Here is a 23,789-nt window from a genome sequence, read left to right as displayed (position 1 = left end):
GGAATCTCTGCTCCAGTTACACACTGCTCTACCTGTACATCGAGCCTTCCAACTCCCTGACCAGCAAACATTGTGTGTGGTCGCAGAGAACTTATTGGCTGCTATTGGAAGGTTCATGTTTGCACTGATTGGTGGTTGCATCTGGTGTTTCTATTGGATTAGGGTTAGAGTTCTCATTGGTTGGGTATTTGAGGGTACTAATTGGTTTCTGGGTCATTGATTCTATCGATTTAGGGCTTAGGGCTAGTGATCTGATTGGTGGATAGGTTTAGGGTTTCTGATTGGTTCCTGGGGCTGGTCTTCCTGTATTATTGGCTGCTGGGACTTGGGTTGGGACTAGAGCCGGGGTTAGGCTTTCAATTGGACGTAGGGATTAAGGTTTCTTGCATGATTGGCTGCTGGGAATAGGGTTGGGATTAGGGCTAGACTAGTCTTTCTATTGGACGTAGGGTTTAGGGTTTTGTGCCTGATTGGATTGTGGAAAAGTAAATTTTGCCATGTTGTATGTGCCTACGTGTTCCCCATATTTTGTTATATGTGCATGATCGATATGCATGTATTCCCTTCTGATCGATTAAAGACGCAATTACAGTTGTGTCCATCTCTAGTATGCCAGTTTCCAGTCTTCGTGAAAGCAACGAATATTAGGCCCATGTAAACCTATGTTGCCACATTTTACAGTGTGCACGTTAATTCATTGAATTGTCCCCGTTTCTAGGCCTCAAAAGGGCCCGGACTCAGATTCAGCTCCTGTCTCCTGAACCCTCTCCGAGGAGCGATACAGCCCCCACCTGTATCCCTGACCCTTCACTTACTTCTTGCCACGCAGTGCCCGGCCCGGCCTGGCTCTGCCTCCCAGTCTGCCAAGAATATGTTATGTTTCTAGTTATCAGTTCAGCCCTTCCTTCTCTGCATTCCTAAGCTACTGAATCGCATCAATAGTTTCCGTCATGGTCTAGCCTTTATGTCTCCATGAAAGAGAAATACTGTATTAATATTCATAGAATATTCCTCGCACACGCACTACATATAGAATTATGCATGCACAAGTCTTAGAGTCTATTAGCCTTTGCCCTGATAACTTTTGGATTCTATCAACATGTACTCTAAACATCAGATACTAGATATGCCTGGGTACATGTCGCTCTGACACTCCAGACTTTAGTCTCCTCTTCTAGCGCAGAAGTCATAGCCCCCAGTTCTCCCTGGTAACACGTCATTGCCAGTTTGCGCGCACCACTAGGTTAGAGGTCCCAGCTGCTCAGGTAGCCCCCTCCATGTTTCCGCCCCGTTTATGACACTCCTGTTACGTTTGCATCACATGTCTATGTATACGCCCTGTACACGCCTTCTTGTTACATCATTTTGCCCTTATCTTTCGCACCTGCTATGAACCACGCCTACTGCTACGCCTACTGTATTGAATGTAATGTATTTGTTTAACTATAAATATTGTGCACTGTTATTAAAAGTGATCCCTTATTATTCCCAGATCCTGTCCCCGGCAGCTGCCATCCTATTCCCGTACAGGCTGCCCTGTTCCTGTCCTTTATGCCTGATTAAAAGCCTGTAAACTCCAGCTACCTCGAATTTTGACTCTTATTTATTGAGCTATCTGTTTATATGAGTATCCTGAAAAATAGAACCGGTAATTAATTATTTATTTACCACATAATGGCGCCCGAACAGGGACTTGCCCTTTCCCCACGCGCCGGAGAAGCCACGCAGGCCCCCTGATCCTCTGCAGCCGTGACGGAACCATACCGTGCACGTGCAGATATTTCTGCTTCAAGTATCCCTCAGGCCCACGGAGGAGACGGAGGTTGCGGTCCAGCATCCAGACGAGGCGGTGGAGGAACGCGGCGAGTCCCGACCAGAGCCCAAGCCGAGAGTTCAAGGTCCGAGGTATCCGGAGGCCCACCTGTAACTGAAGTCCGAAGTTCGTAGTCCGTCGTCGTAGCAGTCCAGTCCAGTCCGAGGCCTTCCGTTCTTGCTGCCCGGTGAGTACCGTTGCTGGGGTAGTATCTAGACAGGGTCAAAAGTAATTTGTCTCTGGTCCGTGGGTTTGGGTACACAGATCCAACACGAAGTGTCCACCTAGGTGGATGCGGGTCCTGACATGTCTCTTTATGGGACCGGTAAGTTTCGTACTGTTTTAGCAGTGCATCTAGTAAATTCCAGTAAGTTCTGTTCTCGAGAAATTCATGTGTTCTGTTCTCAAGTATACCAGGTAGTATTTTGTCCGAACTGTTATTCTAAATGTTATTTCATGTGTTTTCAATGTCGTGGTATGAGTGATTCGTTTTTCAGTTATTATTGTGTTTATCGTGTATTGTATTGTGTCCAGACTCCAGCCTGAATTATGCCTTTGTTCTCGAAATTACGTCAGTTAAGAACTAGAAAAGGTCTGCTCGAGGAAGCAGTTCCTGTCCCGCCTAGGGACAGTCCAGGTCATTTTATGTATCATAAGCATGGCATAAGTGCCATATTATATCTAGACTTATGGGTGGAGTACACCAAGGAATTAGAAGAGAAATATAGATGGCCCGTGTCAGGTACATGGGATGCCGAGTGTATCATGCGAGTAGAAGAAGCATTATGGAAAAAGAAAGCCAGACAGTCCCAGAAAGATGCCATCGAGTTATGGCGCAAAGAATCTCATAAAAGAACCGAAAAAGAAATCAGAAAATCAGAATTAAGTAGGGAATCCTCAGAAAGAGCCCAAGAAAGGGAATTAATCGAAATAGGTGAACGAGTTAAAGCCGAACAGTCAGACAGACAGAGAAATGCTCTTATTAAGGGTATGTATCCTCTTCTTGCCGAGGGCTTGCCGAAAGCAACCCCGGAAGCACCATGTAATTTTCCGCCGCCATTAGTTCCGATTAAGCTACGTCACAAACCGACCGCAGCTGATATTTTTCTCTCGTCCTATTTGGACGACACAGTCCCAGAATATGCAAATCCTGTTCCGCCAGCTCCCGTAAATAATGTAATTCCTGTTCCTCCAGCCACCGGAGCACCCGTTACAGCACTTGTTACGGTACCCCCGGTCCAGCCCACAGTACAAGTACCCGCTACATCAGTCACTCTGCCAGCCCGTACGATACCCGTCGACGATTCCAGTTTAGGAGCCGCGGGGGGGGGAAGTCCTCCTTGTACCCCGCCGCAACACAGACGTGTGACACTAATCGAGTTACATGAACGTGCGTTACAGCGTACGCCCAAACCCCAGTCCGTTGCAGATATCAAGCGAGCTCTCACCGAATGCCGTTATGATCCAGTCCCAGGCGACAATGATATGGTCATATATTCATTGCGTGTAAGACGGATGACCGAGTATTTGGACACCTTACCGAATATGAAAGAAGATCTAGACAGAATGTATCGTTTCATCCGTACAGGAGTAGATCCAGAAAGTATTGGCGAAGCCATGTCTCAAAGGAAAGCTGAGACTCAGCTCATGCTTTTAAAGTTTCTAATTAATTGTTTGATAAGGGAACAAGATTATCCAGATAAAGATCCGACCGAAATGAAAGTCCTGACCAGGTGGAGTGATCATATAGCCGAGGGAAGACACAAGACACTAGGTAGTATAGAGAGTATGTACAAGAAAATTCGTAAGGAAATAATAAGGTTACACGAGAAACGCAAAGCAGCACAAGTAAGCGAGAAAGAAGACGACTCTCCTACTAAAGAGGTAGACGACGAGAATCCCACCAGAATAGCGTATGTAGGTAGAACTAGACTTCCCGACCGACATTCACGCCTAGAACACAAGAAAGTTTTTCCTCCTCCAGCACCAGAACAAGGTTCTCTTGAGCAAGTATTCCAAGCCACCGATCACATTCTGAAATCACGAATCGGTTATAGTGAACTTAGTACCATGCATGAACAAGAATTAGCCCGATCAGCAGTCCGATGGACTACCGATTCTACCACTTTTCCAGACGAAATAGTGGCACAAATGTTTCTGAAACTGCCCCCAGCCGAGCAGCGACTGGTGGGTATGTATATGATCCAGCACCTCATTACACTGTATGAGGGACAGCATTCTGATCCAGGTCCGTTACATGATGTTCTGAACGAGTTACTCCAGTACAGATGGAGAGGTTTAGGTACCGATTTAATTAGTGTCATTCTAGAACAGCGCCACAAATATCGAACGTTTCTGAACCCGCATTTTGTTCATGTCTCACCTCCAGAAAGTAAATCATTTTACATAGATAGACAGCATCCGTTACGAGAAGTGCATCCAGTTAGAGGAACGGGTGGTGGACTTGAACGAGTATTTGTTTACACCCCTATCACAAAGATGGAACTCTTAGAGATGAAAAAGTTAATTCCCTGTCACGACAAAGATCCAGCAGGGTTCCATCGAGAATTAAAAGACATGCTCCGTATGGGAGAATACACATATCCAGATATCATTAAAATGCTAAAGGTCCTGTTGCCCGCAGGGGTATATGAAAAACTCAAGGAAAAAGAATGGGAGGTGGGAGAGAAAAAGATTGATTGGACAGCTCTAGAAGCTGAAGATACTTCACGAGTACCAGGTACCGGTCTAGGGGGTAAAGTTAAAGAATTGCCCGAGTTATTGATACAGGTTTTGCCAAGGTTACTAGCCACGAAAAAGGAAGATTGGGATGCAATCTCAGCATGTAAACAGAAACAGGATGAAGACACTAGTGATTTTTATTCTAGATTTGAAAAAAAATTTATTATCAACAGTGGTTTGAAGACAAGTAGTGAGTCATACCCTCATCTTTTTGTTACTAAACTAGTCGAGAATTCAAGTCCACAAGTTAAAAATCGAGTACTGAAAGTCGAAAGTAGTTGGCAAGCTAATACTCCGTCCCAAATGTTACAGATGCTCCAGTATCACCAGAATAGAATCAGGGAAGAGCAAGAACACGAAAGGAGACGTATGAAAGACACGAAAATGAAAGTATTAGTTGCACAATCTGTTCCACAAGACAGTCAGAAGAGGGGTCCGAATCAAGCCAGTCATCCTGCAGCTCCCGTTAAAGGGACTTGCAATTATTGTAAACAGCCAGGTCATTTTATAAACGAGTGTGCAGTTCTGAAACACAACATAGCTACTGGTAAGACTAAAGAAAGACCACGTCCGCCTAGACAAGAACAAGTCTCACAGACTTCTCAGTCACCACAGAATGCACAACAGACAGTTCCAGCACCGCAGCCTATCGCTGCAACACAGCATGTTACACAGCAGATGTACCAGTATGCTCAGTCAGAGTATCCAGAGTATCAACAGTATTCATGAAACAGCCTAGAGAGGGAGGTAGGCTTGCCTCTCATCGAGATACCTGTAGATCAAGAGGGTCCCTATGTACACAGTCAAGTATTAGGGAAAGACAGAAAGTTTCTGATTGATACAGGGGCAAGTAGGACTACTATCAGTCATGACGAGGTTCCAGGGGCTCCGCTCTCAGGCTCTAAAAATGTTTCCCTTGGATTTTCAGGAAAGCCTATTGTTAATGAAATTTCGAAGCCAGTTTCCCTAGAAGTTGGTCCATTGTCCCGAACTACTGATTTGTTACTTACGACATCATGTCCAGAAAATTTGTTAGGTATTAAAACACTGAAAGAATTAGGTGCAGTAATTTGCTGCTCCCCAGAAGGAGTTCGTTTGTTTCTCAGAGACTTTAAAGGTCACTATGTATTACGTGATTTTGATCCAAGATTACTGAATGTTCCACAGCATTTATGGGCGCAAGGTCCAACTGATGTAGGATGTATGCACATCACACCCCATCGTGTGACTCTCAAACAAGGTATAGTTTTGCCACGAATCAGACAGTACAGATTGCCACCTGAGGCTGTAGCAGCCTTATCCAAAATTATTGACGAGCTCATTGTTCAAGGAGTGGTTGTAGAAACTGACTCCAATGTATGTAATTCTCCTATCATTCCGGTCCTGAAACGTACTGATCCAAATGCACCTCCAGTATATCGATTAGTGATTGACCTTCGAGAGCTTAATAAATGTATCATACCCCAGTATCCAGTAGTCCCAGATATTTCTTCCCTATTAACAGCCATTGATTCTGAAGCTACATTTTTCACTGTTATCGATCTCAAGAATGCGTTTTTCAGTGTCCCCATTCATCCAGACAGCCAGTACCTTTTTGGTTTTTGTTTAAATGGAAGGAGCTATAAATTCACACGAGCTCCTCAAGGTTTCACAGAAAGTCCTAGTATTTACAGTCAAGCACTTAAGAGACAACTAGACAATATTCACATGCCAACTGACACTGCCCTGCTCCAGTATGTCGATGATCTACTGATCACAGCCCGTTCTGAACGTGACTGCGAGCGAGCGTCACTTACCGTTTTGTATTTGCTGGCCGAGCAGGGGCACAAGGTGTCCCCTTCCAAATTACAATTCTGTGTCCAGCAAGTGATCTACTTAGGCCACTTACTGTCCAAGTGGGGTAGGCAGTTGACACCAGACCGTATCCAGTTAATAGCGAGTCTTCCACAGCCCAAGACACAGAAGGAGGTACGAGCTTTTATTGGCCTCACTTCTTATTGCAGACAATGGATTCCTCAGTATGCATTTCTAGCTAAGCCACTGATACAGTTAACGACACAGGAGGCAGCCGTATCGACTGTCCTCCCTTGGACCCAGGAACATACACTTGTTTTTAATGAATTAAAGAAAGCCTTATGCCAAGCACCCGTTCTAGCAACACCGAACTACAGTAAGCCTTTTACACTTTTTGTCACAGAACGTGATGGTACTGCATTATCTGTTCTCACACAAGATCAAGCAGGACAGTACAAGCCCTGTGCTTATTTTTCAAGCACATTAGATCCAGTAGCCCAGGCGCTGCCTGCGTGCCTCAAGTCAGTTGCAGCCACAGCTCTAGCTATCAGACAAAGTGATTCCATAGTGTTAGGACACTCCTTGACAGTACAAGTTCCACATTCCGTGGAAGTTCTTTTAAACCGAACACAGACTCAGCACTTGACAATTGCACGTTTAACAGGTTATGAACTGACACTGTTCCAGCCACACATAGAAATCAGACGCTGCAACATTCTAAATCCTGCTACACTGTTACCGTCAGTTACTTCAAATCCTGCCACACATGACTGTGTGGAAGTTGTTAACACCATGACAAAGCCAAGACAAGACCTGACAGACATTGCACTACCTAATCCCGACCTGACACTTTATGTGGATGGTTCATGTATGAGAACAAGTACAGGAGATCTAGTAGCCGCGTATGCAGTGACTACTGACACCGAAGTTATAGAAACACACCGTATTGACACCCTGTCTGCTCAAGCAGCAGAGCTAGTCGCTCTGACCCAAGCCTGCATACGTGCCAAGAACCTGAAAGTAAACATATATACAGATTCACGTTACGCATTCGGAGTCGTACACGACTTTGGAGTGCTCTAGCAGGAGAGAGGTTTCATGACTTCTCATGGAACCAAGATTCAGCATGGTCTCCTCATTCAAGCTCTGTTAGATGCAATACATTTACCGACAGCTATCGCTATCATGAAGTGCAAAGCACATACGAAAGTTACTGACATCATTTCCCAATGTAACGATTAAAGCAGATCGAACAGCCAAGCTTACAGCTCAGACTCCAGACATTCCAGTTAACACGACACAGACACTCACTCTAGATCAGACTACTTGTATGACAGTTAAGGACCCTACACAAGATGTCATAGACATACAGTTACATGCTACTCCCGAAGAAATCAAGAAATGGTCCGAACAAGGAGGGGTCCAGACAGATCAAGGATGGGTGACGAAGGGAAAAGCCACATGGTTTCTCCCCGACTCTATGGTTCAAGTCATTATTAATACCGCACATAGTCCAGCACATCTAGGAGAAAAAGCTATGTTAGACAGTATTCAGAACCTATGGTTCAACAAGCACTTACGAGCTGCAGCCAAGCAGAAAGTCCGTACCTGTATGATATGTTGTCAATTCAATCCAGGTAAAAGTGTCCCGGTGGAACAAGGTGGATTCCAACCCCCTGACCACCCTTTTGAAGTCCTCCAGATGGATTACATTCAGATGGAGCGATGTCGAGGTTCCAAGTATGTCCTCGTAGTTGTATGCGCTTTGTCCAGGTGGACAGAAGCATATCCAGTTCCAGATTACACAGCCGCGACCACTGCCAAGCAGTTGGTTCGTGAATTCTTTCCCCGCTATGGACTCCCTAGGGTCGTGTATTCTGATAACGGCCAGCCATTCTCATCTGAGCTTATGAAACATGTTTCCCTTCTGTTAGGGTACCAGTGGAAGTTCCATTGTGTGCGCCATCCTGAAGCAGCCGGTCTCGTAGAGAGACATAATCAGACCCTGAAAATTCGCATTGCCAAAGTATGCAAAGAGAAAGGTGTAGACTGGCTAGTTGCCCTGCCAGTTGCCCTATTTTATATGCGGATGGTTGCACATTCCAGATCAGGTCTGTCCCCGTATGAGGTCGTATTCGGCCGCCCCCCAAACATGTGGGGTACACCTAGACCCCGCAGTATTACAGATGTTTCCAGTAATATGCTGACAGATTACCTAGCTTCCTTGATGTCTGCCCTACACTCTTGTCGTTCACAGGTTGCCGCCGCATTTCCAGACAACACCGAGGTGAAACCGCATGAAGTCATTCCAGGAAGCCTCGTGTTGGTGCGGAATTTTGATCGTTCAAGTCCACTGGAACCCCGCTGGAAGGAGCCTCGCCTAGTTTTATTGACTACAAGGACCGCCGTGAAGTTGGAGGGCAGGAAGGGATGGGTCCACCTGTCCCACGTCAAAAAATTCCATGGACTTCGTGAAAAATCTTTTGCTAAGGACTGTTCCATTATTAAAGACTGCCTAAAAACAGACTCTGAACTTGATTCTGAACTCAAGCCTCCCCTGTTAGAGGAAACTCCGCAACAGGAGTATAAATTGAAATTAAGGTCTAGTAAATTAAGTCAGCCAGTTTAATTGTCTAAGTCCCTCTCGGGTGAAACGGTTAGACAGGTCCCTGACATGTATGAGATAGACCCCCATAGTGAGAGAGTTAGTCAAAACTCTATCAGATGTATCATCATTCTAAGTTTTTTATTATATGTAAGTCTAATGGTTACCTGCACAAGTTATGCTTTGCATTTATGTTTCCCAAGTTCACATGTAAACAAGTTCTCTAATGCTACAGTAGAGCACACATTTAGTGATCTGCCTCCTCACGAGCTATCCTATCGTCTTGCTATGAGAAATAATACATTCATCAGAATGTTACACTATTCACACCAGACCAGCAATGCCACTAATTGTTGGGTGTGTGGTCGACTCCCCCCTTTCCAGACACCGAAGGGAGTTCTACCACTCTTTCCTTATCCGTTTTCACATAATGGTTCGTGTGGAGCATGGTCCACGTTAACGTCATCCTCCAATGATATGTCCCTTCTGAATAGAACATGTTTTCCAGACAAGCAAGGTCTCTCCCATAGAACAGGGTTAGATCTAGAAAATGAAGTATATGATTTAGGTAATTATTCTTCGAATTTCATGATCCTGAATGTTCAGTCTGATACTACTCCAGATTTACCTGCCATTTCAGTACTACCAGTCAAAGGCGAATTATGTGTCAGAAAGAATGGTTCCACACATGTAGGACATAGTGATTGTACTACTATTATCGAGTATAGTGACAGTGGGAAATCTATTTTCAAAGCCTCACGTCATTCTTATTTTGTTTGTGGTCAGACCGCATATGTTCGTCTGCCCCTCGATTGGGATGGAACATGTTACATTGCCTTCCTACTGCCACCAGTTTTTCTAGCCCCATCTGATTATCACAGAAACACACATCTAGTACACGTCAGACATAGAAGGGAGATCGAGTCCCCAATTGTCGATCAAACTGAAACTACTCTAGAACAGTATCAAGACTTCAATAAAGGTTTCTTCTTCTTTATAGGACCTATCCAGAATAGTAAGTTAATACATAGGTTAACCAGAACCCTTGAAGCAGTAGTGAATGAGACTACTTCTGCTCTAGGTAACTTAACCGAAGAGCAAACTGCTATGAGATTTGTCGTGCTCCAAAATTGTCTCGTTCTTGACGTCATACTGGCCGATAGAGGAGGAGCATGTAGAGTCATCGGATCTAGTTGCTGCATTTTCATTCCTAATAACGCGCCGTCTGTTTATTCAGCTATAACCAGACTTCATAAAATTGCCCATCAGTTACACCAGAATCCAGGCACCTGGACATGGTCCGGTTGGCTCTGGAGTATTATATCTGCCTGGGGATGGAAAGTATTGTCATTTCTAGGTATTGCAGTAGTGATCATATTCAGTTGCTGCCTCTGTATACAATGTGGCCCTGCGATTTGCGGCATTTGTGCTACCTCTTGTATTCCTAGTCCTAAGTCCCGTTCCAAGACAATTCGAGACGAGCAAATGATGCTATATGAAATGATAGATGGTATCATGAATATTGATGTTTCCTGATGGAAACGTAGGGCACAAGGAGGGAATGTGGAAAAGTAAATTTTGCCATGTTGTATGTGCCTACGTGTTCCCCATATTTTGTTATATGTGCATGATCGATATGCATGTATTCCCTTCTGATCGATTAAAGACGCAATTACAGTTGTGTCCATCTCTAGTATGCCAGTTTCCAGTCTTCGTGAAAGCAACGAATATTAGGCCCATGTAAACCTACGTTGCCACATTTTACAGTGTGCACGTTAATTCATTGAATTGTCCCCGTTTCTAGGCCTCAAAAGGGCCCGGACTCAGATTCAGCTCCTGTCTCCTGAACCCTCTCCGAGGAGCGATACAGCCCCCACCTGTATCCCTGACCCTTCACTTACTTCTTGCCACGCAGTGCCCGGCCCGGCCTGGCTCTGCCTCCCAGTCTGCCAAGAATATGTTATGTTTCTAGTTATCAGTTCAGCCCTTCCTTCTCTGCATTCCTAAGCTACTGAATCGCATCAATAGTTTCCGTCATGGTCTAGCCTTTATGTCTCCATGAAAGAGAAATACTGTATTAATATTCATAGAATATTCCTCGCACACGCACTACATATAGAATTATGCATGCACCAGTCTTAGAGTCTATTAGCCTTTGCCCTGATAACTTTTGGATTCTATCAACATGTACTCTAAACATCAGATACTAGATATGCCTGGGTACATGTCGCTCTGACACTCCAGACTTTAGTCTCCTCTTCTAGCGCAGAAGTCATAGCCCCCAGTTCTCCCTGGTAACACGTCATTGCCAGTTTGCGCGCACCACTAGGTTAGAGGTCCCAGCTGCTCAGGTAGCCCCCTCCATGTTTCCGCCCCGTTTATGACACTTCTGTTACGTTTGCATCACATGTCTATGTATACGCCCTGTACACGCCTTCTTGTTACATCATTTTGCCCTTATCTTTCGCGCCTGCTATGAACCACGCCTACTGCTACGCCTACTGTATTGAATGTAATGTATTTGTTTAACTATAAATATTGTGCACTGTTATTAAAAGTGATCCCTTATTATTCCCAGATCCTGTCCCCGGCAGCTGCCATCCTATTCCCGTACAGGCTGCCCTGTTCCTGTCCTTTATGCCTGATTAAAAGCCTGTAAACTCCAGCTACCTCGAATTTTGACTCTTATTTATTGAGCTATCTGTTTATATGAGTATCCTGAAAAATAGAACCGGTAATTAATTATTTATTTACCACAGGATGCTGGGACTATGGCTGTGATTCGCTGTAGAAGTCTGATGTCCAATTGGTTCTAGGGCTTAGGGCTAGTTTTGTGATTGGTTAGGATTAGGGCTACAGTTCACATTGGCAGAAGGGGTGACCTGCTAATTAGAGCTATTTAAGGCCAGGGTTCAGAGCGTCTCAGCCTGGGCATCAAGGTTAAGGGCAGGGAGAAAAAGGTCAATTGTCTGTTTGAGCCTGTTCAAGACAGGTCAGGACTACCCTATGCCACCCACATCCACAACCAGAGTAACACACCCACAGAACATGTACTATGCTCTTTTATTACAAACTAACCCTATACAAAATGCATTGTCTCAGTACCCACTATAAAACCTCACAAACCACACCAATACACCCTTCTATCCCACCTACCACACATTTCCACCGTCACCTACAAACAGTACACAACTCTATTCTATACTGCTAACCAATGCACGTATTACTAATACAACTCAAATCCACAACATATTTAACTATATCCCATCCATACACAGACGTCCCTGTTCTAATTACTCCTTTTTGTCACTAACAAACCTATACTCAGCCTTCCATCCTTTCTCAAACTAACACCCTCCTCTTTTTTCTACCACAATAAAACAACCGCACAACACTTACACTCCACTGCACCACACATATTACCTCTTGCAACAGACAAGTCTACGAAAAACACTCTTCAGCCTCTCTTACATACAACATACACTCTACTCACAAACACATCACCACCTCAATACACAATACCAATCAAACAAATCCATATCCAAAAAAAACAAATACATCAGCACCTCGTTTCACTACTCCTCAAAAACAAAACATATCACGCACACCAACACAACAAAATCTCTCAAGCGCAACACCTCATAAAACTTACCATCACAAACTACAAACATAAACCCTTTAACCACACAAATGAACAAACTCCAATGCCAAGCTTTCTCTCTTCCACCAATCAATCAATCAATCAGATAATTTGTAAACCGCACTAAGGGCCCGATGTAGGTAAATCCCATTTACCGATTTTGAAATACCGAATCTTACCGATTCGGTATTTTAAAATCGGTAAATGGGATGTAGGTCCCAACATCTGGATTCGTTACCGAATCCTTAACAATTCATTAATTACCAATTGGGTAAATACCGATTCGGTAATGCCCATTCTTTCCTATGGGCTTTGAAGCCCATAGGAATGATTAGGCATTACCGATTCGGTATTTACCCAATCGGTATTTAAGGAATTCACAAGGGTGCAGGGGGTGTCACTTTGACACCCTCTAGCACCCCCAAAACGGCCATGTGTGCAATGTGGCACACAGACATGCCCTAAGGGCACGTCTGTCTGTCACATGGCACATGTGTACATGCACAGATGTGCATGTACACAGGAATCGGTTTTTTACCATGGATTTGTATTCCATGGTAAAATACCGATTCTGTAAGCCATGTGCAGCCGGAACATAGGCTACCTACATTGCATTTTCGGTAATTTTACCGAATCGTTATCATTACCGATTCTGTAAATATTACCGACTCGGTAAATTTACCGATTCGGTAATGATAACGAATCGGTAAAATTACCGCAAATGTGCCCCTACATCTCCATAGCCCTTTACCGATCGGAAACGGCCGAAAATCGGTATTTTCGGCCGATTCCGATCGGTAAAGGGCTACCTACATCGGGCCCCTAAATACCCGCGAGGGTTTCAAGGCGCTGAAGGGAGGGGAGGAAGGAGGTGCTGTATCTACTGGTCGAACAGCCAGGTCTTGAGTAGTTTCCTGAAGGATAGAAGGTTTTTCGGTTTGTCGTCGGACGAGGGGGAGGGTGTTCCAGGTCTTGGCGGTGCGGTGGTAGAAGGATTTGCCTCCGACTGTGGTTTTACAGATGCGTGGGACGGTAGTCAGGGAGAGGTCTGCGAAGCGGAGTTTCCTGTTGGGTACATAAAAGGAGAGTTGGCTGTTGAGATAGGCTGGGCCGGTCCTGTGGAGTGCCTTGTGTGCGTGGATCATGAGCTTGAAAGAGATTCTTTTGTCGACAGGGAGCCAGCGCAGGTTCCTCAGGTGGGGGTGATGTGGTCGTGGCGCGGGACGTTGAGGATCAGGCGTGCCGAGGCATTCTGGATTCTTTGCAGTCTGTTGATGAGCTTGGTCGGGGCTCCGGCGTAGAGGGCGTTTCCGTAATCGAGTCTGCTGCTGACTAGGGCCTAGGTGACTGTTTTCCTTGTGTCTGTCGGGATCCATCTGTACATCTTGCGGAGCATACGGAGAATGTTAAAACAAGTGGAGGAGACAGTGTTGACTTGTTTGGTCATGGTAAATTTCGAGTCGAGGATGACTCCCAGATTGCGTGCGTGGGTGGTGGGTGCAGGGGGGTGTCCCCAGTGATGCGGGCCACCAGGAGTCGTCCCAAGCAGAGGGGTTGGGCCCGAGGATGAGGATCTCCGTCTTGTCTCCGTTCAGTTTGAGGCTGCTATGCTCCATCCATTCGGCGACGGCCTTACTTCCCTGGTGGAGGTTGGATTTGGCGGTGAGGGGGTCCTTGGTGAGAGAGAGGATCAGTTGCGTGTCGTCAGCGTAGGAGATTATGTTGAGGTCGTGCTGTCGGGCGATGCATGCGAGAGGTGCCATGTAGACGTTGAACAGCATCGGGATGAGGGAGGATCCCTGCAGGACGCCGCAGATGATCTCGGAGGGGGGAGGCGGACTCTCTGGGTTCTGCCGGAGAGGAAGGAGGAGGTCCAGTCCAGGGCCATGTCCCAGATCCCTGCGTCGTGGAGTTGTGTGCATAATGTGCTGTGGCAGACGGTGTCTAAGGCGGCGGAGAGGTCCAGTAGGATGAGGGCCGCCGTCTCGCCGTTTTCCAATAGGGCCCTGATGTCGTCTGTGGCGGCGATGAGTGCGGTCTCGGCACTGTGGTTGCTACGGAAACCTGACTGGGAGGTGTCCAGAATGCTGTTGTCTTCGAGGTAGCGGGTGAGCTGAATGTTGACTATCTTCTCGATGACCTTGGCCGGGAACGGAAGCAGGGAGATGGGCCGGACGTTTTTCAATTCGCTCGGGTCTGCCTAGGGTTTCTTCAGTAGGGCGTTGATCTCGGCGTGCTTCCAGCTCTCAGGGAAGGTCGAGGTCTCAAAGGAGAGGTTGATGATGTTGCGTAGGTGGGGTGCGATGGAGCTGCCGGCTTTGTTGAAGATGTGGTATGGAAAATTGGTCAGACGGTGAGCCGGAGTGGATTGTGCCCATGGTCTTGATTGTGTCTCCGATGCTCAAGTTGGCCCAGGTTGTCAGGGGGTCGTAGTCGGTGGGGTGTGGTGGTTCCTGCGTGTTGGGGCCTGTAGGGGTCATCCGGGGGGGTGAAGCTGTTGTGGAAGTCAGCGATCTTGCAGTGGAAGAAGGTGGTGAGGGAGTCGCACAGGGCTTGCGATGGCAGGATGTCATTGGAGTTGGAGCTCGGGTTGGAGAGTTCCTTTACAATGTCGAAGAGCTCCTTGCTGTTGTGTGCATTGTTGTTGAGGCGGTCTTTGAAGGAGGACCTCATGGCGGACCTGATGAGGTGGTGGTGGTTGTGGATGGCGTCTTTGTGGGCTGCGCGGCTGCCAAGCGACTTCTCACTTTGCCATAAGTTCTCCAACTTCTGGCAGGTGCACTTGGACGCTGGGAGTTCCGGGGTGAACCAGTTGGCTCTCTTGCTGGTGTCGTTGAGGGTTTGTTTTTCGGCAGTGCTAGGGTGTTGGCGCAGTCGTCCATCCATCGTCTGAGGGCGCGTGCGCCAACGTCGGGGTTGGAGGGGTTGGTCGGTGGGATGAGTGCGAGGTCTGTCTGTAGTTCTACTTCGGTGATTCTGCCCCAGCAGCGATGGGGATCTGTAGGGTGTAGTGATGTGCGACAGGTTTCCAAAAGGTGAAGTGGATTCAGTGGTGGTCCGTCCAGGTGGGTTCGGAGACGTGGCTGAAGGAGACATGTGGGCTTGAGGAAAAGATGGTGTCGAGCGTGTGTCCGGCGATGTGGGTCGGCGACGTGTTCCAGTCCGAGGTTGGTGAGGTTGTCTATCAGGGTGGAGGAGTTGCTGTCGTTGTTGTTCTCCAGATGGGAGTTCAGGTCTCCGAGGAGGATGTAGTTGGTGGAGGTCAGTGCGTGTGCGCTGATGAAGTCGGCGATGGTGTCGCAGAATTGTAGTCGGGGTCCGGGTGGTCTGTAGATGAGGGTGCCTCTAAGGGTGGTCGTGGGGTCCGTGTGGATCTGGAAGTGCATGTGTTCAGCGGTGCTGAGAGTGTCGTCGGTGTTTGTTGAGACCCTGATGATCTTCCTGTGGATGATGGCGATTCCTCCTCCGACTCCGTTGGTGCGGTCTCTGCGGGCGATCTTGTATCCATCGGGGATGGCTATTGCGATGTCAGAGGAGGACGCTTCGTTCACCCAGGTCTTGGTCAGGAAGGCGACGTCTGGAGATGCGGTGTCGAGTGGGTCCCAGAGCTTGACGGCGTGTTTGCGTGCGGAGCGGGTGTTAATCAGGATGCAACGGAGCTGGTTGTGTGTTGTCGTGGCGGGTTTCTCTGCGTCTTCGATGCAGGAGAAGCTGCAGTTCTGGCAGGTGAAGGGACCATGGGTGCGCTTCGGGGTGGCCCAGCAGCAGGAAGTGTTCGTCCTGGGTTGAGAGCGATGAGGGTGCTGGCATCATATTGGAGGCTGTCATCACGGCTGGTGCAGTGGCCAGGGGTTCTGGCGCTGCGCAGCGGCCGCCATTTAATGGGGAGGTGGGAGGGAGGAGCAGCGGGGAGGCGGGAGGCGGGTGGCAGGGGCGAGTGAATGGGCACGGGGGGGCAGGCCCACAGGGGCAGCAACTGCGGTAACTGCGGCCTGGGAGCGGGGAACAGAGAGGAAAAGAGTGGGCACCAGGAGCAGCTAAGGCAAGGGGCACACAAGCGCTGGCGGAGCTGCAGCGGGGGAGAAAAACCTACCTGGCAAGGTCAAGGGTTGCTCTCCTCACCGCGCAGCAGCCGCAATTTAATGGGGAGGTGGGAAAGAGGAGCAGCTGGGAGGCAGGAGGCGGGTGGCAGGGGCGAGCGAATGGGCACGGGGGGGTGGGGATGCAGGGGCAGCAGCGACAGGAACTGTGGCTGGCAGCGGGGAACAGAGGGGAAAGAGTGGGCACAGTTGAGGCAAGGGGCACATAAGGTGGGAGGGAGGAGCAGCTGGGAGGCGGGTGGCAGGGGCAAGCGAATGGGCACGGGGCGGGGCCGCACGGGCAGCAGCGGCGGGAACTGCAGCTGGGAGCGGGGAACAGAGGGGAAAAGAGTGGGCACCAGGAGCAGTTGAGGGAAGGGGTACACAAGCGCTGGCAGAGCTGCAGCGGGGGGAGAGACCTACCTGGCAAGGTCAAGGGTCGCTCCATGCCTAAAACATATAAAGCAACCCAGCAACTCTCTTTTAACGTCCTCTAATCCATTGGAGATTTAGAACCTTACTAAATGACCCATATGCTGCACCACTACCCCAAACTCATACACCTTCTGCCTTAAACACACACAAACAAAATAATCAAAATGCCACACCTCACAGCTTCATTTCTCCATGTCTACTGCACAACAAGGTTACACCACAAAAACAACACAGCACACCAACTCACGCTCAAACACCGTCTCCACCACCTACACACGCAGCCCATCAAAATTTCTTTTTAGCCTGCTAGATAAGGAACACGATACCGAACAGATACAAGATTGCTATCCTCATATACCTAATGCTAACACCAAGAACACACCTGCAAGCCCTCAAAATACTGCTCACTCTTCTACAAAACAAAGTCACATGATCACCAAAGTACATTCTCTAGACTGTCTACTAATAAGTGCTCAATTGCTCTCTAAAAACTTCACATCAATGACCTTTTCACTGATGCGAAACCAGACATACTATTCATAACTGAATCATGGTTGGGAGATGATGTGGCGCCAGTCCTGTTGTAATTTAGCAATGATTAGGTTAAGCATTAGCAGTAGCATTCAGGTGGTGCCGGTCCTCGACTGAGATCTCTTCTGTTGATTCACCGTGCAGTGACCATTTGGTCAATTTGAGAACTTGGCAGTAGGAACCTGGACACCATTTGATTGGTAAGAGTCGTTCTGCGGCACTTGCTGTTGGTTTTGATGCCTTTGATTGGTAAGGTAGTTAGTAACACTTACTGCGGTATTGTTTGAAAAAGATTGGCCAATATCGAATCTAGTTTGATAAATATATATATGTGTTGCAATACATATAGGCAGGTAATGAGGAGATTTTTCTCTATTTAGAATTGTTTGAACAGCGCAACGTACGAAGAGTACCTTAAGCGCTACTTTTTCTAATACTGCATATTTTGTACTATTTTTTTTTGGGGCATAACTGTTTCCAGCACACATAGTAGGATGGGTTGCTTTTTGCTTTTGTAGTGGTACCACTTTGAAACTTGACGAAGCACAACTAGCCCCCCCGGAGGGGACGCCTAATAGGGACATGCATATTAAGTATGGTATTTCGTCCATAATGTACGGCACGTTATGGAACAAATACACTCGTAAGGATCCTGAGTTGCGTTGGCCTATGCATGGGTCATTTGATTTACGAAAGATTCAGTATTTGGAGCAACGAATGTTTAAGCGAAGGGCTAGGCAAGATATGTTTGATTGTGTACGAATGTGGAAGAAGGAAGTGCGTGAGCGAATGAAGCGTGAGCAGGCATTGATTGAAAAAGAACAACGTAAGAGCATGTATGCGAAAGCATTAGAAATTAAAAACAAAGAAATTAAAGAAAGGGAAGATAGGGAGCATCAGTTACAAGTAAATGGCCAATACGCTATTCGTAGGCCTCTTTATCCTATTCTTAACAAACCCCAAGAAGATTCTCTCTTATTAGATCGTTGTCCACCTCCGTATACTCTTCCCTCTGCTCCTGATGAGTCAGATGAGGACTCTCCTTACAGAGCAGGATAAAATCCGAGACACTCGCTCGATGTTAACTACCGAACGTTCCTCAGAGATTAGATCCGCGGCAATCGTAGTACTAATACTACTTCTGCACTACTAGATACTATTAAGAATTGGTCAGAAAAGGATCAAAAATATTTTACCGAGATATTTGCTGCAGAGGTTGTTGAACGATTTTGGAAATATTCAGCGGCTGTAAAGCCAGATGATATAGCAGCTGATTGTAAGCAATTACGTGAAGGTTCTTTTGTCTTCTCCCAGGTGATTGACACAATCAGACACTTGGTTAAACTACGCGATGAAGCAGTTCATTTGCGGGAGGAGAAAAAGGCAGCAGACGCAGCTGCACAAACATCCCGAATCAACATGGCACAAGCTTCGACACCCGAAACAGAAAAGAATATTGTAATTAATGTGAAACCCATGCGGGAAGCCGCGCCTTTATATGTTCCTCCTAAAGGAGCAGGTACAAGTGATGATAAGACTTCTACCGATGCAAAAGGGTACTTTATTTATAATTGGGTTTACACTCCTTGGAATAGAGCAGATGTCATGGCTCTTAAAAATGCATTGCCTGATCCGCGAAAAAATTCAACAGCCTTTTATGCGGAAATTGAGGGTGCCATTAGCTCTTGTACTATGACTTTGTCTGATATTGATTTGTTTTTTGGATTAATATTACCGCCTGATATGTGGAGAACTGTGCGTAAAGTCGATGATCGTGTGGCATTTGGGGCATCGTGGAAGAGATTTAGAACAATTAGATGAAGATAGAAAACCTGCACAGAAACCGTGTCAGCTAATTTTGGAACTTCCGGTAGCTATATTGGATAAATTAAAGACGATTATTCCCCCTAAAAAGATAGATTGGACGATGTTAGCGTCTTGTAAGCAAAAGATAGATGAATCAGTTTCAGACTTCTTCACACGCTTTGAAGAAGCATTCCACGATTTTAGTGGCCAGTCATTGACAGATGACACGGGTAGGCATCTGTTTGTCGATAAATATGTCACAAACATTTTGCCAGGAATAGCTAGTCGCCTAAAGGCCAGTGAAAGTTCATGGACTACCTCCTCTCCGGTTTCTCTCTTAATTATAGCTCAGTATTATGAACGACAAGAATTAGAAGCAAAAAGTAAGGAGGATAAAAAAATCTAAAGAGTTCAAAACAAAGGTTATGATGGCTCAGGCTTATGGCCCACCTTCTAGAGGCAATAATAGAGGTGGATGTGGATCTTATGGTTCGTCCTTTCCTCCATATACTCGTTCGAATTTGTCTGTTGGCTTTTTGACTGTCCAGTACTGCGTGCTCAGCAGGGTTCACGTGGTTGGGGACAAATGAAAAATCGTTCAGGATATTCAGGGCCTAGAGGAAACACAAATGATCGTGCTAGGTTTGATGCTAATACACGTGGACAGGAGGGGTCTAATACTTTTGACAGACGGAACCAATTTCAAATGTCCGACTATGAGCCATCTGATTAACAAGATTCTGCTTATGCATAGGATTGCCTAGGATGGGGTAAGGAATCAGTTGAAGTTCCAGTAGATCAGAGGGGTCCCTATGTTACAGCACATGTTTCGGGTTCTACTGATCAGTTTCTGGTCGATACAGGAGCTACTCGTAGTGCCTTGTCTAAACACTTGATTCCTAGGGCTCCCCTGTCTGGCTTAACTATTACAACGATAGATTTTGATGGAACGTCTTCCCTTAGCCCATTGTCACAGCCACTTGCACTCCATGTTGATAAGTTTACTGCTCCATGTCCGTTTTTGCTTTCTCCAAATACACCAGACAATATTGTGAGTCTTGACATGCTCAAATATATCAGGGCTACGATATGATGTTCTCCGGAAGGAGTACGGGTTATTTTAAATGACAACTACCCCATGATTGAGAGATCTTGTGTTATTAAAGAGGACATTGCACTAGCTTCACTCCCTAGTACTTTGTGGGCTACTTCAGACACCGATGTAGGACAAATGGTTATTCCACCAATAAATATTAGTGTCAAGGAGGGTGCTGTACTGCCGAGATTGCCTCAGTATAAAATTTCCCGAGAAGGAGAAGAAGCACTTACACGTATTGTACAGGATTTGATTAAGGCGGGGGTTGTGGAAGAAGTTCCTTATAATGTTTGCAATAGTCCGATTCTTCCCATTTTGAAAAAAGATGCTGACACTAGAATTTATAGATTTATCATCGATTTGAGAGAAGTCAACAAGATTGTTGTACCACAGTACCCAGTAGTATCTGACATAACGACATTGCTTACCTTGGTCCCTCCAACAGCAACTACATTTTCAGTTGTCGATTTGAAGAACGCTTTCTTCTCGATTCCTATTCATCCTGATAGTCGATATTTGTTCGGTTTCACTTTGAATAACAGATCATACAGATTTTGTAGAGTTCCTCAAGGGTACACTGAGAGTCCGAGTATTTATAGTCAAGCCTTAAAACGACAACTCGATTCCTTTACTTTGTCTGAAGGAGTGGCTCTCATACAATATGTCGATGACATCTTGTTGGCAGCTGATACACCTGAGCAGTGTGAAAAATTTACTTTGTCCATACTTTCTTTTCTTGCTACACATCACCATAAAGTATCACGGAAGAAATTGCAATATTGTAGACCGAAGGTAACCTATTTAGGTCATCTTCTGTCTAAGGAGGGACGTGCACTGACACCAGATCGCATTCAAGCAATTTTAGACACCCCAGTACCTTCCACCCAGAAAGATGTCCGCGCATTCATTGGTTTGACTTCGTTTTGTAGGCAATGGATATTGGATTTTTCACATATTGTTAAACCTTTGCTAGCACTTTTGACTAAGAACACTCCGATTCCCATTCCTTGGACAGATGAATGTCAAAATGCTTTTTGCCAGTTAAGACAAGCTCTTTGCTCTGCACCAGTGTTAGGCACACCAGATTACACGAAGGCCTTTACACTCTATGTATACGAGAAAGATGGATGTGCATAGTCAGTTTTAGTACAGACACACGGTGACAAGCAGCGACCCTGTGCATATTTTTCTGCATTTCTTGATCCTGTTGCTCGTGCGTTGCCTGGATGTTTCCGTTCAGTTGCAGCGACAGCTGTGTCTATACGTCAGAGCGAAGGGATAGTTTTGTCACACAAACTGTTGGTGCTAGTACCCCATACAGTGGATGCCCTTTTGAATCAGACCAAGACACAGCATTTAACTAGTGCTCGCCTGACAGGATACGAATTGACACTGTAAGCACCTCATATTACATTGAAGAGATGTGCAACATTGAACCCAGCCACTTTGTTGTCATATCCTGCGACTCAGTCTCAATCAAAGGAGCCTCACGATTGTATATTCCTTACTGAGGAACAGACAAAGGGTCGCATTGATTTGCAAGATACGCCCCTTCCAGATGTAGATGGGGAGCTGTGGGTTGATGGGTCCTGTTTGAAGTTACCAGATGGCATATTCTCAGCCGCATATACAATCACCACACTCAAGACAGTAGTGGAAACAGCTCGCATACCACAGAAGTCGGCTCAAGCAGCTGAATTAATAGCTTTGACACGAGCATGTGAGCTTAGTACTGACTTATGTGTGAACATTTACACGGATAGCCGCTATGCTTTTGGAGTGGTTCATGATTTTGGCCTACTCTGGAAGGAAAGAGGCTTTCTTACATCCCACGGGATGCCGATAATGCACGGAGAATTAGTACATAATCTCTTGACTGCACTTACATATCCGAAGAAAATTGCCATTATGAAGTGTAGCGCACACAAGAAAATCATTGATAAAATAGGACAAGGCAATGCCTTCTCAGATCGCGTAGCCTGTGAAACTGCAATGCAGCGAAGCACTACATCTATGTACGTAGTAAAATCACAAGCTGAGTGTTGGCATGATGCTAGAGAGGAAGTATTGGATATACAGAGATTCTGCCTCTGTGGAAGAACTTGAGCAATGGTCTAAAGAAGGAATGTTAGATGATGAGGGTTGTTGGCGTAACAAAGAAATGAATAAATGGAAATTGCCTGCAGCCTATTTACAACCTATGGTTCAAATGGCACATGGGCTGGCACATGTTGGAACCCTAGCAATAACTAAATTGCTTACACAAGTCAGTGAGCATCCTGAAATTGCCAGCACAGCTAAAAGAATAGTACAGTCCTGTTTGATCTGTTGGCAGTATAATCCTGGAAAAGGGACACAAACTCCTACAGGAGGGTTTGCTACAACAACCGCACCTTTTGAAGTTTTGCAGATGGATTACATCCAACTTGAACGCTGCAATAATCTAAAATAAGACCTAGTTGTGGTATGTGCCTTCAGTAAATGGATAGAGGCGTTCTCTATAAAGGATAATACTGCTCTTACCACAGCAAAGGTGCTTCTAAAGGAATTTTTTCCTAAGTATGGTGTTTGTAAGCTTTTTGTGGAGTGACAACGGACCTCATTTTATTGGGCAAGTTGTTGAGTATGTCCTGAAAGGCTTAGGGATCAAACAGAAATTCCATACAGTCTTCCACCCGCAATCAGCAGGATTGGTGAACAGGTATAACGCTACTTTAAAATTGAAGCTGGCAAAAATACTGGCTTCCACGTCCCTAAAGTGGTCAGATGCACTACCTTTGGCACTGTTATCCATAAGATCAGTGCCACACTCACGATCAGGTCTCACATCGTACGGGGTGGTATTTGGGAGACCGATGAACATTTGGGGAGTTCCTAAGCCACACCTAATACATGATGTAAAGGGGGGTGGGAGAGCCGCGAACATGTCCTTGCCGGATTACCCCATTGACTCATGGTCATTGTAGTTGAGCATTCTTCGTTTTAGTTCAAAGTTCTCAAAATGTTCAAAAGGTTTGTGGCCAGTGCCCGTATATTCTCAAATCATATCCCTAGACATGTGTTTCTGGTTAAATACCTTCATCAGTAGGGAAAAAATATCTTCAGAGGTTGCTTGACATGCCACCGTCATCTCCTCAGGACTATTACCACTCCCGGTGTGCACGGGCGTCTCCCAGAGCTCGTCAGCTCATAGGCTCGCCGGAGCCATTTTATACAATACAAAGGGGGTGGGAGAGCCGCAAACATGT

This window comes from Lissotriton helveticus, chromosome 1_1 (assembly GCF_964261635.1).
Source record: "Lissotriton helveticus chromosome 1_1, aLisHel1.1, whole genome shotgun sequence".
Classification (NCBI taxonomy): Eukaryota; Metazoa; Chordata; class Amphibia; order Caudata; family Salamandridae; genus Lissotriton; species Lissotriton helveticus.
This window is presented reverse-complemented; position numbering follows the sequence as displayed.